Source organism: Panthera leo, chromosome B2, assembly GCF_018350215.1.
Source record: "Panthera leo isolate Ple1 chromosome B2, P.leo_Ple1_pat1.1, whole genome shotgun sequence".
In the NCBI taxonomy this organism is placed as follows: Eukaryota; Metazoa; Chordata; class Mammalia; order Carnivora; family Felidae; genus Panthera; species Panthera leo.
The window spans coordinates 27,444,480-27,461,653 of record NC_056683.1 but is presented as its reverse complement, the minus strand read 5'-3'; positions in this window follow the sequence as shown (position 1 = coordinate 27,461,653).

Sequence of the window (17,174 nt, the reverse complement as noted above, 5' to 3'; positions counted from 1 at the left end):
GGGAAACTAACTTTTTATTTTTACTTTATATTTTTCTCTCTCTCTCTCTCCAGTGAAAGTATATTACTTTTCCAAATAAAGGTGAGGGAAGAGCTGTGTCTTCTGCCAGGGATCTCATACATAGATTATAACCAGTGTAGCCCTGGTTCATTAGTGAATGGCAAGTAAGACTATCAAAGAAAGCTGCAGAGATGAGGGGTGTAAAGTATGGCGTGGGGAATTAGTAAGTCCAGGTTCTCGAACACCGGTTACCTAACTTTGAATTGTTCTTATAACCTCTCCATCAGTTTTTTCATCCCAAATGGGGTTAATAATAGTTGTCCAACCTACTAGCAAAGTACATGTGAGGAACAAACAAGGTAATTGCATAAATATGCTTCAAGAACTGTAAAATCCCGCAATACATAGGAGGTGCTATTATCACCACCATCATTGTGATGGCTATGGTTTACACATTTGTGTTTCCTCAAAATGAATATGTTGAAGGCCTAACCCCCCATGTGATAGTATTAAGAGGTGGGAGCTTTGAGGGATGATTAAGTCATGAGGGTGGGGCCCTCATCAATGGAATTACTATTATAAATGAGACCCCAGAAGGCTATCTAGCTCCCCAGGGAGCTCTCATGTGGGGAAAGAATGAGAAGTCTTAGACCTGGAAAAGAGTCCTCACCAGAACCCAAGCATGCTGGCACCCTGATCTGGGACTTTTAGCCTCCAGAACTTTAAGAAATAAATTTCTGTTATTTATAAACTACCCAGTCTCTATTATCTTGTCATCACAGCCCTAAGTGACTAAGACAGTCACCATCATCATCTTTGACTCTTTGAAGCCATCATTATCTTTGGAAAGGGAAATGTTGAGTCATGTGGCTCACCAATTCAAATCTAGAGTTTTAATGCACTGGTTGACTTTCCATTCTGCTCAAAGTGGAAGATGATTTCTTGCTATCTCCTCTTTCATTCTGAGCAGGGTAGTAAGCCACTTTGCCTGAGAAAGTGATACTGCCAGTGCCATAAATACAGGCCTGCAGGGCTCTTTTCCACTCAGAAGGCCAAGTTTTTGTCAACTCATCTTGCTCTTGGCAGGGGCAACATTTTCTTTGAAAATAATCTAGGATGTGGGCCGCATGAGTCCTTCAACATCTAAGTCACTGAAACTCCAGTTTCAATAAATTTTCTATTGTAGAAAAGGATATCCTTCATTTTTTATGTATATTCTTTGTAGGAGTTTAAGTAGCTGCTAACTCATGCCAATTAACCTTACTTGAAGAAAAAAAGTAATCATCTAAAAAAACAAAACTGAAATCTGCATTGCTACAAAATGAAATGAAATTAAACCAACTGGATTCAAACAAAGGTACATAGAGCACCTATAAGGTGCTGGTCCCTCTGCTAGGTACTTTAAGTAACACAGAGATTAACAAAATTCATCACTAAAACACAATGGCAGACACTTGGATTTGAATTAAAGAAATCTAGACAAATTCAAAATCCTAGTTTCCATAAAATTGTAAACTCTAAGGGATGACAGCTAATCTGAGATTTGTTTTTCTAAGCAAGTTTTTATGGCTCTCTTTTATGGTACTCATCATGCCTCAGAGAGCCTCCATGATGCGGTTCAAGATATTTTATAACCTTTTCTAGGAAGCCATTTAGCTTCCCAAAGCACATAGAATAGGAAATTCTCCATAGCTGTACCAGATCCCCAAGTCTCAGATTAAGCCAATTTCTCTTCTCAGACCTAAATGACTATTTTAAAGCTCATAATTTTTACAGATGGGAGATAACTAATTACTCACCAAATTTCTTCATTCCTCAATTTATCATCAGAATTGATCAAATTGCTTATCTCTACTGGGGCTATGGGAGGGAGGCTTTGTGCACATGAGTCTGAGGGAGACCCATCCTGCCCCTGCAAGGTCACTGCCAGCAGAAAAGGAATTAACAGACAATGGAGAAGGGGGGATAAAGTGGGATTGGCGGGAAAGCTTCCCATTTTTGTTGAGACTTGAATAATAAATATTCTGTGCTGAACAAACCAAAATCATTTAACAATTACTCCTGCATCCTTTTTTATGTAAGCCTGTTTTCCACATATAACCACAGATGTGATAGCCTCCTTCCATTCTCCAGGTGTGCTAAATCTCCCTTAACTTCTCTTATTTTTAGGGCATGAATCTTGCTGCCTAATAGGCTATCAGCTTCTCAAGGATGGGTATTACGTTGCTTTGCAGCATTTACTGTACTCAGTCCAGGGTAAAGCCCATGGCAGGTGCTGGGGAAGCTCTTGCCAATAGGCTGGCCATCCTCATGCCACCACACTCCAGCTCTTGCTGCCTTGATGCTTCTGTGAAACCTCATACCCCATATCATAGGTGCTTTTTTAATATACCCACTGAGTACAACTTAAACACAGCTACTAGGGCAGAGACTTTCGAGCTTGGTAAAAAATATGTTTCCATCACCACCCATCATACATGTATATAGCTGAAACAAGAGCTTAATGAAATAAAGCATACATTGTGTGATGCATATGTTCTGTTTTTTGGTATTATGTCCTAATTTATTATAAACTTTATAGTACTATTCTGTCTTGTTTTATCCTTTAAATGTTGGAAGTATGTCCACCAAATTGATGTCACAACCTACTAATGATTGCAAATTTCTGCTCTAGAGGTTCCTGACATCTTGGGGCTCTGTGTGATAACCTCAATTTGCAAAAATGAGTAGGACACAGTTGCAGCCCCCAAGAAGCATACTTTCCAAGGGCTGAAACAGCTACGTTAAAAATAACACATTCAGCATTTTCAATTAGTATGTATTATGCAATTGATGTGTTTTATTTTTTCTGGATCAATTGTGTGTAAAATAATGAATAGTGTCTCAGAAGCAGTGAGAGGCCATGCTTTAAGGATGATGTCCCATAACCCACTATACCTACCATTTTCCTATTCTGAATACCCCATGTGAACCACTTCAGCTAATTTCAGGAAAGGTAAATTGTTATACTTCCCAGATAGCTAGAGAGTAACTTCCCATACAATTTGCCCATTCACTGGAATATTAAAGGAGACCATCAATTCAGACTCTTTTCAAGTTGTTACTACCAAAGACCCTGGTGGTACTATGGTTCCACCAAGCCCAGGATTGACAAGCTATTTCCAGAAAGGACCAGATAGTATTGAGGCTTTGAGGATCATAGAATCTGCATTGCAACTCCTAAATTCTGCTCTTGTAGCACAAATACTTAAAGAATGGTGTGGTTATATTCCCATAAAACTTTATTTATAGACTCTGAAATTTGAATTTCATATCATTTTCACATGTCATGAAATACTATTCTTCTTTGACTTTTTCAACATTTAAAAATGTAAAAAAACCATTCTTACCTCATGGGCTGTACAAAAACAGGTTATGAGCTGAATTTGGCTGCAGGGACTGAAGTTTATTGACCCCTGCTCCAAGCCAATAGGACCTTGGAAGATGGAAAATATTTTATCTTTAACCATGAGCTGAGACTCTCCAACTTAGGCCCCCCTGAGAACGCTGAAACAGAGACAAACTAAAGAGGCTGTCCAGGCAATTTTCTCTTGATATGTGTACTAAAGAAGGGTCACGTGGAAAATATAAAGAGTTGTTTATAAAAAGGTTGTTGCCTGGGGCAAGCTATCTTAAAACAACCATAGCTTTTTTAAAAATAGGAACAGTTTATAAATGGAAGGGCAGGAATTCTCCTCCACTAGTCCTTGTGGTCACAACTCCTTTTAGGTTAAAAGGAATAAATCCACCTTTTAAAACAATCAGGCTCAGCCCATCATGTAGATTTTTCTATTGCACAGCTTTCCAGGATAAACTATCACCTTGTTTCACAATGTGTTCATCCAATCTTAGCTAGAATGGAAAATTTTCATAATCCAATAGGCAGTATGCTCAATGAAGTGTTTCATTATCCAGATCAGTCTGATCAATCTTCAATGTCCAATGAGCAGCTGCACAGACCAGACACATTACTATGTGGCCAATGTTCCAAAATATAGTGCTAAGCCCTTAGGCAAGTCTAGATTAGTTCCCCACTCTTGCATTGGGACATACAGCCATGTCATTTCTGGAGGAATAAAATAGTGCAGGAAAAGAGACAATTTGATCACACCTTCCATCTTTCTTTTTCTTTGCTCTTTTATTTACAAAATTAATGTGCTTATATTTAAAATTTAATCCAGAAGTGTCCAGACTGAATGAACAAAAGATCATCTTGCCTTATCCCTTCCTCAACCAATTCTATCACCTCCCCCACTAAAAATTACTTTTTGGCAACTTGTGGTCGCCTGTATAAATACAAATGCATCATATACATGTTTGTGACATTTTTAATGTATTTTTGCATGTTTTTCAGCACTTTGCTTTTTGATTTAATAAGGTTTTTCCATTGAAGTCAGTGCATGTGGAACCACCAGCTTCATGGGCATCTATAAGTTCTATCTTCTTTACATGTTATCAGTTGAGCATGATATTTTTACCTTAGAAAATGACAAGCTCTTTTCTCTAGAAGAAGCAGTGAACAGAATAAGTGATATTTAATTGCTTGTTTTTTTGCCATCCTGACATTCTGTGTGTGCCACACCTATAGACACTTGAATGTTCCACCAAAAGACAAGTTTCTAAAGTCTAATTGGGAGGAACTTGCTACCAGAGGTTCTTCTGCATAGCATTTTTTTTTAATTTTAATACTTCTGAAGTGCATTTTAAAATAACTTCACTGGAATGGAATATCTGTGATATCTAGGCAAATTTGACTTGAGAGTATTCCTTCAGAGTGAAAAATGTTTGAATTCACCAGCAGACATGTAGCCCAGAGGATGCTCTTTGCTAGTCAGAATCTGTAGTACAAAAGCTGGCCTGAAGAAAAAAGGAAAAATTAGTTTGGGAACAGTTGGGAACAGAGGAAGTAAATAGCTTAAAAGAAAAGCTTTATTGAAGAGTAATCTATATTGAAGAGTAATACCAGCATATAGGATTCACCCTCTTAAGTATGCAAATTAATTGTTTCCAATAAATATATACAGTTGTGCAACTTATCACACCATTTCCATCACCCCCTCCCAAAGAAGCTTTCTACTCATTTATAGTCACTTCCTATTCCCAGCAGTTACCAATCTACTTTCTGTCTCTACAGATTTGCTTTTACTAAAAATCTCATAAAATTGTACCATATATCATGTGATCTTTTGTGACTAGCTTCTTTCACTTAGCATAATATGTTCGTGGTTAATCCAAGTTGTAGCACATATCAGTACTTCATTCACTTTTTATGGCTCCATTGAATGAATATACCACAGTATGTCACCAGTTGATGGACATTTGGATCGTTTCCACTTTTTTGGCAATTATGCATAATGCCATATAAAATGCTGTAAACATTTGCATACAAGTGTGTGAACATAGGTTTTTATACATTTATTTAGAGATAGAGACAGCGTGAGTGGGGTGAGGGACAGGGAGAGGGGGAAAGAAAGAATCCCAATGTGAGTTCCATGAAGCCATGAGATCATGACCTGAGCTGAAACCAAGAGTCAGACACAACCAACTGAGCCACCCGGGCTCCCCATGAACATATGTTTTGAATGTTTTTATTTAGGTATATTCCAGGAGTGGAATCTAGTAATTCTATTTTTAACATTTTAAGAAACTGTCAAACTATTTTCCAAATTGACTGCACCATTTGAAGTATGTATTTTTGCTACTTGCCTTTAAAAAAGACCTGGAGATTGTTATTATCTAAACTAACAGCAACTCAGGATTAATTATTGCAGCTTTTTGGCTCATTATGGGGAAAAAGTATTTATTTTCAATTTGTCATGTACATAACCAATTTTATTTCAATGGTCTGTAGTGATTTGTAATGTCTGGGGATTTCCATTCACCTCACTTTTGAAACAACAACAATCATATTCAGAAGGCTTTGCCCTATTCTGACCATTTCTACTGAATCTATTATGCATGGGTAGTTAATGTTTGTGACAACAATTATTCCTAGAATGTGTGTAAGAGATGGAGATCAAGGCAGAGACAAAGACATCCAGATGCAAATTCACTATATAAATAAATGCTTCAATAGTCTGAAAATGCTTGTGGTCTTTTATTTTTTAAAACATCTGCTCCTGCATTAGTCATGCTCTCTTCCAGCAAAAATTAGCAAAGATATATATATATATATATATATATATATATATACACACACACACATGTATACATGTATATATGTATATATATACATGTATATGTATATATGTATACATACATGTATATATGTATATGTATATATGTGTGTATATATAAATACATATATATATATATATATATATATATATATATATATATCAGGACTTTCTCTTGTGAGTTTTTATATTTCTAGTAGGACTTTATATCAGAGCCCATTAAAAGGCATGCCTTTGCCATTCTTACAAGTGTGCTAAGAAAGTGATGGTGATGGCTAGGTCTTAAGAGTTACTTGGGAGGTGATATGATCTAGTGAATTAAGAACAAGATACTATTTTTTTTAATTCTGAATATACAGTGAGAATTGCCACAGGTCAAAAAGACCCCTTGAGAAATTATCTGATCTACCTGTGCCCCTGTAGCGTAGAAGTCAAGCATGCTTTTGAATCATTTTAGATAGATAAAGTTCTATCTTCAGTGTACAAAGAGAAAAGGATTCTATTGGAATCTTCTAAGGGAAAAGATTCAAAAGATCTTTCTGACCACCAACTCTGAAGACTAGTAACCTTCAATTTCTTCCATTTTTTTTTAAGGTAACTAACTCAAGCCTCTCATCTTGAGGCTTATGTCAGGTTACTTTTGTATATGCTCAAGTTCAGGGAACTGAAAGAAGTCCAGGATCATTGGATCCTTAGAACACAGAGAAAGAAGGGAGTGGCAATGATGAAACACAGATCAGATCAAAGAGGGACTCGGGCATCAGGAAAGATTTTAAACTTTATCTTAAGGGCAAGTGGCTTGGTATGATAATTGAGGTTTTGAGTAAACATTCCAAATGAGACATGATGGTGGCTTGTGTATGATGGCTATATGAGAAGCAATTGGAGAATTTAAGATAAGTGATAAGTGTTTGAAATTAGAAATGATATTGAGAATTGGTTGGCAATGAAGGTTCAGAGAAGGTGTTTGAAGTTTCTAACAAGGAGCTGGGAGACTGATGGTGCCATGTACTGAGGAAGAGAATATTAATACTGTAGGAAGTGCAAGTTTGGGGGAAAGATCATGCATTCAGTTTTAGACAGGTTCAGATTAATATGCCAATGAGATCTCCAAGTGGATTTGGAATTCAAAACATAAAGATATAATTTTTCAGTTGTTGAAAAATTGATAACTGAAATTATAAAAGCACCTGAAATTGCCTGAAGAAATAGTTAGCAAGTAAGGAAGGAAAGCCTAAGGCAAATCTTTGATAAATTTTTTTAACTTAAAAAAAATATTTATTTATTTACTTTGAGAGACAGAAAGAGAGAGAGAGAGAGAGAGAGAGAGAGAGAGAGAGAGAAATCAGTGGAGGGGCAGAGAGACAGAGAGGAGAGAGAGAATTCCAAGCAAGCTCCAAGTTGTCAGAGCAGAGCCCAAAGCAGGACTTGAACTCACCAACTGTGAGATCATGATCTGAGCCACTGACTGAGCCACCCCAGGTGCTCCTTGATAAACTTTAATATTTAAAGCTCAGGAGAAGAAAAAGGAAGCTCAAAGGAAATGAAGTCACCACAGGAGAAAAAGAGAGAGAGTGAGACTGAGAACGAGAGAGAGAGAGAGGGAGAGAAGTCACCATGACCTTGTTGAAAATAGCCTCTATGAGGTGCTGGAGAAGACACTGACTATAGTGGATCAAGGATGAGAAAAATATAGGATAGCCTCTTGAATAGGATGTAGGACGGGCAGTGTTCTAAAAGTAGAGCCAGGTTGTGTTCAGGCAAAGAAGTAGAGTGAATGTCCAATCAAAAAGCCTGAAAAAAAAAAGAGGCTTTCTTTAAACGCTTAAGTTATACTGTTTGGCTTGCATTTTACATCTCACTAGGCTTTTATTTTTCCTCTCCCTCTCATCCTTCTCTCTTTTTGGGGGCAGAACCAGAGGTGAAAGATTGGAATTATGGTGGCATCTTTTTCAAAACCTTTCTGTTCTCTCCCTTCTTCTCTAGCCCAAGAACAAGGTAAACCACATTTCCTGCCACCCTCCTGAAAACAGTTACTGGTCACTCTCTTTCTCTATTTTTTGTTTTAAAAAGTTACTTCTACCCTGTTACTTAATGAACAAGCATGTTGGTTTTCTTCCTGAAAACATCAACCACTTATGCTCCCTACATTCTGATGGTAGAAGGTCACATTCCCTTCTGTCTTTGGACATCTTGAGTATACTTTTTCAGAAAGTCTTCTCTGACTCAGAGTAGAGTGAAGCAGCCTCACAGCTCAGCCAAAACTCACCAAAACGTTTATGTCACAGGCCCCACAACCAATGGGAAAGGAGCCACATAAGCTCAGGACATTTCCTCCTGAGAACAAAATTCCTAACACCTTCCCACCTTTTTCTCCTTTTCCTGTCCATCAGTTTCAGTAACAGTCCATCCCTCCCTCCCTCATTCCTGCCCCTAGACCTTCTCCTGGTACTAAGTTAAAACAGCAATATTCTTACTGGCCAGACATCTTGAGGGTCAGCCAATTACAGAAAACAAGGGGAATTTTCTAAGAATAAAAACATGTTGTATTCAGGAAGGGATCACAAACGTAATCCAAACACATCCCTCCTCTCTGGAAGCCTATCATGGCTTAGAATCTTAGAGTGTGATTTCTCAAATATTAGGTGTCCCTCATCTGCTGGAGGAGATGAGTCAGAATGAAGCCCCTCCTTTAAGGGTCTCCCCAGTACTGGCATGGTGTATACAAACTTTTCTACTCCTAGAATAGGGCAATTTCAAGAGAATTATACTGTAGGTAGGAAAGTGGTACATTTCTAGTGAAGTTGGATGTCCCCTGTGTCTCACAAGATACCCACCCTTTATGAAGAAGGAGTTCCCTCCTGGACTAATCTAACTTGGCCTTCCTATATTTAGGTTTGCCCCCATCTCCCCAAACAACTCCTTCTTCATATTCCAATCTGACCATCATTCCCCTTCCTAAGGGGCAGGGAAAGGGGAAAATATCTTTTCTCATAGCAAGACATCTCCTTCCCTGGATCCCCCTACCAAATCAATGACGTGAAGTGTTGGCTAGTCTCAGGCTTCAGCCATGCAGGAAGTTAAACCTCTACATTGAATACATCCTCGCACACCAACTGAGAACATGAGGAGCCTAGTAAAGAGGAGGGTGGGCCCTTCAAATCAATGTTCTTTCTAATAGCCCCTTACTGTATGTTTTAGCTCTGTTGAAACTCTAAATTAACACTAAAATATTAACAATAAAAGATGTTGTGGGTGCAGCCATGTAGGAAGTTCAACTTTAAAAATAAATATGTCTTTCAAGTCCAAACATAATGTTTTTGGGTCACTATTGTCCAAATCCATGAGAAAGAACTAATACTTCAATTATGAAGACAACCACTCTGCTCATGGAGTCTCTGGGTCTCCAGCATTGCACAGAAGCACAAGTAGTTTTTCCTGTCTCACCCAGCACCTGCCAGCATCATGAAGGAAAAACACTGGATCCAATGATTTAGATCCTATTGCCCCTTCTTGAGGAAGGGCATGGAAGCTGCTGCTTCTCTTCACTAGACACATTGGATCACTATCCAGTCTCTGGCTGGTACTGGGACAAATCAGGATGTTGAGTTCAAGGTGAGGGACCAGGAGAGGAAAGTGTCTAGAAATATATGCAGTACCTGTAGCAATAAGGAAGAAGGAGAGACAGAAAGTGAAGGCAATCACAAGACATAATAGCAGGTAGAGAGAAGAGTTTCCTGAGTCTGGCTGCCATTTGTAGAAGGCATATCTGGAAGCCAGACATTCAAAAATCAGACTCTTGTCACATTTGATAAGAGTCTGTGGTTATGTCAGTCCCTCATCCAAATGATTTGTAGCATGTGATACTAATTCTCATTTATAGGAAGGAATCTAATCAACAAGCTCAGACTCATTGATATAGCAGTCTGCAAACTTGGATCATTGTTAGAGTGCTCAGCTGGCACTTTAAATTGAGTGATTCTTAATCTTCAGAGGGTCAGGAATCCTTTGAGAATCTACTGCTAGAGACCCCATCTCCAGAACAACTTACGTCCAGCTACATATTTGCACAATTTTTGTGGGGGGCGAGGAGTGCTTCATTGATGCTGAAGCCATACAAGGAACTCCTTTTTACAGTAGTGCTTTTTAATCTTCTTACAAAATAGCCCACTTTTGAGAAATATACAAATCTCTTTTAATGTTAATTGCAAAAGAGCCTAAACCTTGTAGCTAAAAAAAGAGCAAAGCAGTGAGACAAAAAACAAACAAACAAAAAGGCCTTTCCTGATTATAAGAGCTACTTCCCACTCTTGAAAACCACTGTTCTACAGGAGCATGGAGCAGTGAAAGGGGCAAAAACCAAGCCCTGCACAATAGGAGTTATTAATGTCATGTAGACAATTGATTTCATTATTGATATGTGATCAGTTTATAAGTATGGCATTGTATGCATTTTAAAATTGTACACATTTGAACTTGTAATGGTCACACATAGAAGGACCTGATCCCTGTTTTCTGATTTCCAATTCTGTGTTTGGTCAATTATTTTTCCACTTGGTATACCTTGTCATGCTGTATTTCACAAAGTTTGCAATACACAAAGTAACTAGAATTTATATATGGTTAAAAGTTCATTCCATCCCTGGAAAGAGACTTAGCAGGATAAGGAAACTGAGTGAACCAATTGTCAATAAAATAGAAATCTTTCAACTTTTTTCAAGATAATTTGAAGTAATTTTATCATTTTCTGCAAACAAAAGAAACGTTTCCCTTTCCTAAGAAATATTGATTATAGAGAACTATAACAATTTGTTAAATTATTATAATTATCAACAATTAATATCATTGGAACTATAAATAAGAGTAGGAAATAATCATCCCCTCCTACCTTGGAATTTGGTCCATCTCTGCTAGACCATTTGTGCTGCCACTCCTCCCCAATCCAAGACTATGGCACTGGATAGAGTGGGAGGCAATGTCCAAGCATAGAGAATGCAAGAGAAAATTCAGAGGGGAAAGGGACCATATCTGAGGGAGGTTCTGAGGTTGGGCAAAGAAGCAGTGAGAATGATCAAGGGTATTGCTCAAACCACCTTCCTCAAATCAGAATCCTGTTATTACCACCTATCAATTTGCTCTTCTAAATGCCAGAGTCCATGATTTTGTAAATAAAGTCATAAAACAATAACAAAATAAAAAGCAGAGCATAAACCTTTGTAGACCAGCTTTACAGCTGGTTTCCTAATGCATGGACAGTTCTACTCTGTTTGCACAACAGTATGACTTTGTTGCATCTCTTATAGCAGATGAGGAGAGGAAAGCTCTCTATCCCTGTGATTCACCCAAATAATAAAGTATAATGGAAGGTTTTTGCTTGATTTTGATGACTCAAAAAAGCAGTTTTTTCTTTGATAATTTGGACCTGAACAGTTAGTTGTTCACGTCCCTGTCTTCTCTTCCTAGTCCCTCAGCCATTAGAATTTCCCTTGTCTAGAACTGGGTTAGTGACTACTTGTGAAAAATAATGTTTTAATGGCCACATGGGAAGTCTTACATTCCATCTCCTACTAGTGAGCATATCTTTATGCCATTTTAGTAGCTATTGTAGGATATTAGCTAGATACAGACTAAGCTATTATAACAAAAAAACCCCAAATAGGATAGCTTATTTCTCTCTTAGGTAATGATCTAGTGATGAATAATGCAATGTGGGAAGCTGCCCCACAGCACTTGGCTTGGAAGTTTGTTCCAATCTCCACTGTTTTCCAACTAACAGGAAAGGAACAAAAAGGATGTCTAATGTGGCATCACTTCCACTCACATCTCATTGGATCAAACTTTACCACTTGGTCACAATTAGCTACAAAGTAGATAAGAAAATGTAATCTGTTGGTGGATGACCTTGTGCCCATCAGCCAAACTGAGGGTTTCCAAAAGGAAAACTAGAAGAATGGATATGGAGGAGTAGTTAACCATCTCTGTTACATGAGGTAGCTATGGCTCAGCTTGATATCTTCATGTTATAAGGCCACATTCACGGATTGGCTAGAAGGATCAGCCAAATGTGTTAATTCATTTTATTCTATCCTTTACTGACACATTGCTCTATTGTCCCATGCCTATTTCTTCCATCTAAGTTGCCACTTTTGGCTTCCCTGAAAGTTCAAAAATTAGTCCACACGTCAAGCACCTAAACTTTTATGCTGCCTATACAGAGTTTTTAGGTAATGACCTTCTGCCCAGAGCATCACCTGTTTGTAACCCCCCAATAATCTGTACTATCATTTGAGCCTCTTATGTCTTATTTGGTATCACCCAAATATTGTTCATTTGGTGAATCAGAAATAAGATGAAAATGTTCCGTGGACACCATGCTTTTCTCCTGTGGCTGCACCTCTGTAATCGAGCTCTACATCTGATTTTATTACCAGGAAAGGTCTTATACCAAGTCTTGATATCCGGCTCTGCCCTATTTGTCCCAGATTGCCTTGAGTGGTCATGCCCCCATGACCCATGCTTTTCACTCCAGCCCTTCTGGTGACATGTGGTAGAAGGAGTAGATGGTCCACAGACATCTGTCACCTCTGTTAGGTTCTTTCAGGTGTACCTTTCAGAACTACTACTATCAGATATATAACTGAGGTAGAACTTGGACAGATCAAAGAACTTAGGGAATATGTTTAACTGATCTGCATTTCCTTATTGATCCTATGTATTAGGAATTTGATATTTTTGTCTTTCATTGATAAGAGCACTAAGAAACCAAGAAGCATAATTTAAAATTTTTCTATGATTTTACTGTTGTGGAGCCTGAACCAGAATTACTATTCATAACTTTACCTTTAACCTTAGAATCCTACTTTAAGGAATCCTTCCTGAAGAAATAATTACACATTTAAACAAAGAACTATGTACAAAGCTATTCATCCTATCACGATATATCATGGATAAACATTGGTAACTACTTAACAGTCTAACAAAAGGCAAATCATTAAGAACACTGCTTTCTAGACTTCAGTCATTCACAATTTTTCTATATTGATAATCAACTTGGACTTTCACTCTTTAACACTTTAATTCTACTTTTAAACCAATTAGTCTTTTTACTTCGCCTCTTTAAGCAATAATATCCATGATGTAACAGGAATATGTAGTAAGTGTACATTTTTTTCAAATATATATTAATATAAATGTATAGCTGTTAAAATAAAAATATTCATCTGTGTGCTAGCTAAAATAACCTTATATACTACCAGTAATGCAGGTATCCTAGGTTTGATAACTTGAGGAAATCATACTATATCCAGATAGCAAAATACTATTCAGTCATTAAAATTAGTTTTTTTAGTATGGGAAAATGTTTATTGCTATAATGTAAAGTGGGTAGAAAAAAATACAGCATAAACTAAGTTTTATAATTATATATGTGTGTATGTGTATATATATATACACATATAAATGGATTTTTTTAATGTTTATTTATTTTGAAAGAGGGAGAGAGAGAGCATGAGAGTGTGAGAGGGGAGGGCAGAGAGAGAGGATAGAGAAAATCCCAACCAGGGGCTCTGTGCTGTCAGCACAGAACACGAGGCAGGGCTCCATCTCACAAACCTTGAGACCATGACCTGAGCCAAAATCGAGTCAGATGCTTAACTGACTGAGCCACCCAGGCACCCCTATATGTGGAAAATTTGAATGGAAATACACAAATATTAAGGTTGATTATCTCTAAGTGGTGAGATTAATTCTTGGTATTTTCTTCTTTATGCTTTTTTTATTTTTATTTTTTACAACAATGAATATACACTACTTTTAAACCAGGGGGAGGAAAGTTTTAGTTTTAAACTTTTTTACTAAGCATCTATTTAATGAGTCAGTAAGCTAGGTATTGCCCAAGGGCACCTGTAACACAGAGAAACATAGAGCACAGTGAACATAAAGCAATGTGTGAGTGTAGTACAAAAGCTGCTACCAAAAATTAAATATCTTTCCCTTTGTGTAGTGCTTTTCCTGTCTCACATTAGAATTCAATAGTTTCTCAGTGACTGAAGTTGGGAGAATCAGAATAAGCCCTTCTGAGGACAAACAGATGTCCAATAAGACTGAGTGATTTTGATTGGGTCGGCAATAGCTGAGACCTCCCGGAGACACCTTAAAAGTGAGCCCTTGAGGCATTTTCACAGGAGTTTCCATTTTTACAGATGGGACCCCCTCCTGGCCTACTAAGACCCATGAGAATTAGAAACAGATGATGAATCATGCCTTATTCTCATACATGAGAAAAACTGACCTACTGAAATCCCACAACGTTCTCTGGAAAAAAAAGAAAAGTCAACCTGCTCTTACAACAAATAACCTCAATGATTATATAAATGATATATGTGATTGTTTTAGAAAGTATGAGTAATACTAACAAATTAATATGTCTACTAATAATAAAAAAAGTCGACTGCCAACAAGTCTAAGCAAGGGAAGCCCAAATCTGTTTTTGGATATAAACAATGACCACCAGGGCTAGACCAACTCCTGGGGTGAACCCTGGGAGTTGAGAGATAAATGATCTAAAGTCCCAGGCTTCAAGGAACTCAGACTAGAGCTGGGGCAACAGTCAATCATGTAACCTCCTGGGATTCTTTATTAATGCAGGTCTGAACATTAATGCTAAAAAGGCATTTTTTTTATAATCAATTTTTTCCATGTAATAAATTCTTCTCATTTTTTATGTGGGTTAGTTCAAAGGTGATAATTATAAGTTTTACATCCTAACACCAAATAGCTAGTGAGCCCAATCTAAATAAACAATCTTTATAAGAGAAAATGCAAGAAATTTAATAAGGGATATTTTGATTTAATTAATTTTTCAAGTAAATAACAATCACAAAATCCAATAATCTTTATAGAGATTAATGGGAAACAATGGTATTTTGAAATTTTAGTTATTTTAGAACAAGTTTTAGAAAAGCCTGCTTTGGCTGCGGAAGATGCAGAATCCCTAAAGAGGAATCCAAAGAAGTGTTGGTACACAGATCCCATGTTCCACCTGAACTAAGCAGGAACTACACACATCCCCCCAAACACACATTTACATACCTACACACAGTGAAAATACAAACACACCCAGATCATCTTAATTACCATCAATCTTGACAATATGTTTTCCTAGATGCCAGGAGCTCTGAAGGCCAAATGAGATGGCTCAAGATTGTTCATGTAGATCAATAGGGATTAACTCTTAGAAGGTAAAAAATCTAGGTATCATCTAGGTGCAAAAGATATCTGGGAAAAGATGTGAATACTGTTTTTTCCTTGGATTCTGCCCTAATGCTGGTCTCCAACTCAACTAGCCTCAAAGGCCAAAGCTGGACTTAATGCCGAATACTGCCCACTAGTACCTCGTGTTGTGGTCAAGAAAATATCTAGTACTAATCCTCTATTTTCAAGTGCACAGAGTGCTGCAATCAGACCTTGACTTCAATTCTTTGATTTAGACCCAAGCACCAAGCACAAGGCAAAGCATGAAAGGGAGCCTCATGAGTCTCTTAAGAGTGCTGTAGTATCAGCATTTTCCCAAACATCAGATTCCTTGTGTGCCAAAGATTAATGTTCCCATCTTCTAGTTGTGTCAGGTGTATATAATGCCCATACATCTCATTCTAGAACTTTTAGTTTTTTAAAAATATAAAAAGGATCCCGATCCCTTTTACAATCTAGAAATCTTTCTTTCTGTTCAAGTATTTGAAGGCTGTATCCTGAACCTGGAAAATAATGACCAGACTGGATAAGAAAGATGGTGAGATCAGGAGAAGTGTTGATCCATATGCCCCTTTCACTCTCAGAGTAAGAATTGAGCGCATCACTTTTAATCAGGAAGAAAAACAAATTAATTCAATGCCCTCACTAATATTTTAACACATTGTATCATAGCAGATCCAGTCACTGCCCTAAATAAGTATAAGCAGTAAAACAATGCAACTTCCAGTTAAATTTAAATAAGAATCAAATGTCTACTTTTTTTAAGTATGATATAAAAATAAATGAATAACAGTATTGATCAATAGAATTTTTTTAAGCACAACTATGTGATACTTTTTACAAGCTCTGTTTCTATAAAAAGAAGTGGAAAATTTTCTGTGGTTAAGAATCTTAGAACTAGCTAGAAAGATGAATGTTATTTTATTTTTTTCTTTTTCTACTGAAGTATAATTGACCTATAACATCATATTATTTTCAGTTTACAATGAAGAGACAAATTTTAAATGAATATGTAGGAGAAACTGGATATTGCCTTCTGGCACTCCCTTCTTCTTCTTCTCAGTAATAGAACTCCTGAGTTTCAGCTAAGCATATGGCCCTTAGGTAAAAAATATGCACCAGCTTCCTTTGCAGCTAGGTATGTTAAGGACAATAGGTCATGAATAGGAATAAAGTGTAAAACTGTGAGCTATCTCAGTGAAGATGAAGCTTTGGTTCTCTCCTGTCCTGTGGGGTTAGGAATGGCAAAGAGTGAAGCCATCTCAAATGTCACATGTTGAGAATGACAGAGCCACCCTGCCAACCCTACAGCACTCAACTCTGGACTGTGACCATCAGAAAGGAAGAAACATCATCATACTTAACCTATATTGGGGGTATTTCCTTAATAGCAGCTTAGGTTAAAAGACACAATTTCATAATGGCAAATCTCTGTATGGGAGTTTGAGAGATGGCAAAAGTTAAGGAACAAATAATAGAAAAGCAGATAGAGGGAATAAGAGCAGCATAGCTGCAAGTTGTCAGAGTGAAATGTCACCTGAGGTCAGCCTTGAAGGTAGGACTGGAAGAAGCAGGAGAAGTGGAGGGAGCCATGGGCTCTTTTTTTTTTAAGCTTGTTTATTTTTGAGAGACAGAGAGACAAAGTGTAAGCTGGGGAGGGGCAGAAAGAGAGGGAGACACAGAGTCAGAAGCAGGCTCCAGGCTCTA